The sequence below is a fragment of the Martes martes genome (assembly GCF_963455335.1).
Source record: "Martes martes genome assembly, chromosome: 3".
Classification (NCBI taxonomy): domain Eukaryota; kingdom Metazoa; phylum Chordata; class Mammalia; order Carnivora; family Mustelidae; genus Martes; species Martes martes.
The window spans coordinates 190,263,735-190,269,368 of record NC_137890.1 but is presented as its reverse complement, the minus strand read 5'-3'; positions in this window follow the sequence as shown (position 1 = coordinate 190,269,368).

Below are 5,634 nucleotides of genomic sequence, written 5' to 3'. Positions count from 1 at the left end.
CAACATCATTATTGGCCCATTTGAGCAGACATTTACATAGCCAAATGATATGTTCAAGTACCACAATTTGGGTTTTTTCCCTAGTCTCAAAAGTTACACTAAGCCCAGAAAAACAAGACCAAGAACATTGATAAAATGTTGATAAAATCATGTCCACTAACCTGATCTTTAGACCACGTTATGTACAAGATATATTTATCTTCAAGTTTATTTTCTTACATAAACAGAAACTCTAATACCATATTACTAACACTTCAGATAACACAAGTTCTATCACTGGATTTGAGCAAGACTATTTGATGAATCCGGCTCTAGGGTAGGAAGAGGATGATGGACACATGCATCCCCAGGACCTAGATTTCTACTCCCAGTCTAAGACTCAGCTTAATCAGAACATAAGACAATGTGCTTCCCATACTAACAAAACTCACACAAAACTAACCAGAAATGCAGCAGGAAGAACCATAACAAATAGGTAATCTGTGGTGAGTAGCTACACAATAGGATGAATCAGAGACAAGAGGCAGAAATTGAGACAAATACTCTGACAAACTCATACACTCTGAAAACAAGATATTATTATGAGAATTTCAAGCCTTGGGTGTAACGCAGATAAACAAATTTCAAATCCAGTTCAACCCCTGACGCTATTAATACACAACCCCCCCACACACACATACAGTACAAGCCTAGCAGAAGAGAGGTATGCTCAAGACTAAGAATATGTATTTACCTCAGCTTCAATTCTCCAAAACACTATGTTTGATTTTCAACAAAAAGCACACGCAACAGGAGGCACATTGGGTGTCTCCACGACACCTAAAAACAAAAGCAAATACTTATGTTTGTTGTACCAGATCCTGTTCTAATTGTTTTTAAAATATTACTTCATTTCACATTTAAGATAACTGTCAAATCCAGTTATTATCATCTCTACTTGACAGATGGGAAAACTGAGATACGGAAAGATGAAGCAGCTTGCCCACGGGCACCACAGCTGGGGAACTGCAGATTTCGAATTCCAATCTAGGTCATCTACATCAAGAATCCATGCTTTCAACTGCCGTGCTGTCCTGTCAGTGCCTCCTAAACATGAAAACATAAAGTATTCCGCCTCCGGTCATAATACAGTCATGGATAGGACATCGTGTGACATCATTTTTCATATGATAATGTAAAAATAACTGGGGAAAGCCTTTAATCAAATTGTACATTATATTAGTTTAATAAACTGTACCTTAAGAAGGAAAGAAGGTACTACTTTTGGTAGAAAAAGAGGAAATCACTCATGGGCTAAATAAAATATTTATGAAGTTTTTTATCAAACTGTCTTATTTACTTGTCTTCACTGACTTGACTAATTTTGTCTCTGGTAAATTACACTCTAAATTGTTACTTTTAGCAGCTCTTAAATAAGACATTTTAATGAATGAAATTTGACAACCAGCAAGAATAAGTAACCACATGTACCTCCATATATTTAAACAATTGAGATGTGTTTCTGAGATATAAATATAACTCTACATTTTGAGTATATATCACATAGTGACTTTACTCTTAATCCCAAAGCATATACATAGGTAACTCACAGTATGGTGTGGGTCAAGAGATATTCTGGAAATATTAAGAAAATTCAATTATTTTAAGTAAGAGTTTTTAGCAATTATGTCACACTCTGGCTTTGAAATGGGCATTAAACAACATTCTAGTGGAGCTAGCTTTTATATTTGCAAATTATTGTGATTTTATTTGAAAATCAAGATATTCAAGGAAGCTGGTCTATTTATTTGTAATCACACTTAAAAATTTTAAATTCAATTACATATTCATGAAACTTAGTTCTTAAAAACAACTTCCAATAGTAAAACTATTCCAAACAATAAACTGAAGATTTTCAAATAAATATAAATTTGTATGAAAATGTAAAATTTTATAGATATAAGATAACAAGATTAATTTATTCTTTAAATTTTGTCTTGGAGTTCAGTTCTACTACAAGTATTATTTTTGCACTAGTCAATAACATTATAGATTTAAGAAATAGAAACAAGTCCAAGCTACCGTAAAAGAAAAATCCAAATAAAATGAGTGCGCGCACGCACACACACACACACACACACACACACACAAGCACACAGTGGGCCGAAGTAAAGGAGAAAGATGTGTAAAGATACCCTTGCATCTCATGGCAAGTAAAACTGAATGGGTGGGAAATACAAGGGGGCCACCTAAGATACTTTGGGTGGAAAGCCACTGGGACCTGACATTTAATTTCTCAGACATTCACTGTGAAATGTTTCATCTCATCTACATCATTCTCTCAGCAAACTGGATTTCTTTTCTCTGTAATCTCATCAGGAAATGTCTATTCTAATAAAATTCAGGATTGCATTTTTCCCTCAAGTTTAATACTATCAGAGAATGACTAGGTTCTCAATCAGCAAACAAATTCCCGGGAGAGAATATCTTCGTGGTCAACTTTGTTCATTTATCCACTTCAATTTCATCTCTTAACAGAGGGTACCTCATTCACACTGGTAAAAACACGAGGACAGAGCCCCTGCCTTACCAACTATGGAGGCAAAAACCACACATAAATTTTTTCTTAACATATTTAAAATAGATTTTTCACTGTTTTGCAGTGTGATATGAAAGGGGAAACTAAGTAAATCAAGAATTAATTTAAATCAATTTCTAGAAAAAAATAGAGAAGGAACAATTATTTGCTAGAGTAATTTCAAAATTTTGGTGAAGTTTCTTTGGAGAATTTGGGAAAAAATGAAATTTAAATCACTTACCATAAATAAGGAAAATGTGTAGCACTTACTAATTACTGTCTAATTTCATTGTCCTAAAGGGTGATCAATAATATTTTTTTAAAGAATTAATTTATTTATTTAACAGACAGAGATCACAAGTAGGCAGAGAGGCAGGGAGAGAAAGGAGGAAGCAGGCTCCCTGCAGAGCAGAGAGCCCAATGCTGGGCTCCATTCCAGGACACTGAGGTCATGACCTGAGCGGAAGGCAGAGGCCTTAACCCACTGAGCCACCCAGGTGCCCTGATCAATAATATTTCTTAATGAATAGAAATATCATTGGATCTAATTGCTCAGGAATTTATGAGCCCCTTTATTGTCATTCAAATAGGAAATAATTGAAGTTAATGTGAAGTTAAAGGTATTATAAAATGATGACCACTAATTGTTTCATACCTTCTTGCTACACCTTTGGAAAAAAATCAAATAAAATATCTACTCTGTGTCAATAAATAAAATTTAAGAAAGTTTTCTGTTTCATTTTTTGTTTATTTTATGACTATTTGTTTTATTTTGTAAATTTCATCATGAAATTGAAAGTAATTTCAAATTTGGAAAATTGAGCTACAAAAATTCATTGATATAAAACTTTTTTTCCTCAGTGAATGGAAATTCTGGATTTACTAGTCCTTGTCCCACCTTACGGGGTTTTAATTAATATTTTAATTGACTACTTCAAAAATTTGCATTAACAGCTTTAACCTGTTTCTTTTCTATGGCCAAGTAGCTATAAATTGCTCCTCTGTTAAGCAAAGAAATATTTCAAATGTGTACTCTCCCACACTTCGTTTGTAAAATGTAAAATGTGTACTTCAAAAGGGAAAAAATAATAATAAATAACTGATAGTGTGATTGAAATCATGCTGAAAGAGAACTATCTTGCAGATGTAGGCAATTTCAACTTCAATTATCTTCAAAATGGTCTTTTAAGTGTAATACAATCTAATACAAATATAACACATACACAATCTCCTTATTTCAGACATATACACTATATCCCAAAAAATAATAATCCCCTTTGTTATACTTGAGATATATTTTGTTTTAATTTCTTTTATTACAAATTGCATATAAGAAAATATAACCTTCAATAGCCATGCTGATAAATCTTTTGATTAGAGGATTTGCCAGTTTGAGTCAAGTAATTTATCAAATATATCCTATTAATTTCTTCTTTTTATACCTTTAATTCTATAAAAATCCAGTCTGGATATAAGAATACATTTTGGGGGGCGCCTGGGTGGCTCGTTGGGTTAAAGCCTCTGCCTTCAGCTCAGGTCATGATCTCAGGGTCCTGGGATCGAGCCCCGCATCGGGCTCTCTGCTCAGTGGGGAGCCTGCTTCCCTTCCTCTCTCTCTGCCTGCCACTGTGTCTACTTGTGATCTCTGTCTGTCAAATAAATAAAAATCTTTTTAAAAAAAGAATATATTTTTTAAAGATTTTATTTATTTATTTGACAGAAAGATAGAGAGAGTCCACAAATAGACACAGTGGCAGGCAGAGGGAGAAGGAGAGGCAGACTCTCCCCTGAGCAGAGAGCTCAATGTGGGGCTTGATCCAGGACCTTGGGATCATGACCTGATCTGAAGGCAGCTGCTTAACCTACTGAACCACCCAGGCACCCCTGAATGTAAGATTCTTGATCTATTATCAGGACAAACCTATTATCTGTTTTTGTTGTTGTTTGAACAAATAACACATTATACCGATATAAAAATAGTCACAACTGCTATGACATTTTTACTTGCTGGATCTAAACCTTTCAGTTATACCCACTTTGATATATGTTAGTACTACAGTACATTGTTGTCAGATCATCTAATCTCTTTCATCCTCTTATGTTATAGACTGTATTCATTTATATATGGCACAATTATAGTGATTCTCTATTTAGCTACATTTAGAGTCATTGTGGAGCATTGAGAAATGTTTCTGACTGGCTCGCAGCCCCAGAATTTCTCTTTTATTGATCTAACATGTTCCCTGATATTACAGTTTATAATACTCCTGAGGTGATTCTAATATGCAGCCAGGCATGACAATCGCTTCAGTATGGGGTTCACCACTGAGGAAAATGTTTACATTTACAATATGAACTCTTAGAATATAAGTTATCAAAATATCACTCTAATTTTTTAATTATTCTTTCCTTTGTGAAGCAAAGAAAAATATTTTTCATTGTTTTTTGGTTACAGCTTTATTGAATATCATTCACATACCATAAAATTTATTATTTTTGAAGTATGTATACTATTTAGTAATTTTTAGTATATTCACAGAGTTGGGCAACTATTACTCCTATCTAAGTTCAGAATAGTTTCACCACCCATAAAAGACATGTCCTATGCCTGTCAGCAGTCACCCTTCATTCATTCCTCCCACCACCTCTAGTAAACACTGATCTGTTTTCTGTTTTGGTGGATTTATCTGTAGTGGACATTTTACATAAATTAAGTCATATAATATGTAGTTTTTTTGTTATTTGATTGTTTCATTTAGGATAATCTTTTAAGGTTGATCTTTATTTTAGAATATGTCACTTGTTTTTAATGTTTATATAATATTTCATTGTATAGATATATCACATTTTATTTATCCATTTGTTGGTTGATGGGCATTTTGGTTATTTCCAGTTTTGCTATTACAAATCATGCTACTGTTGACATTAGTGTACAGGTTTTTGTGTGGACATGTTTTAATTTGTCTTGCATGTACCTAGGATTATATTTGCTGAGTTATGCAGTAATTCTATATCCAACTTTTTGAGCAAGTTCCAAGCACCTGAAAAATTTTGTATTTACATCAGCAAAGTACAAA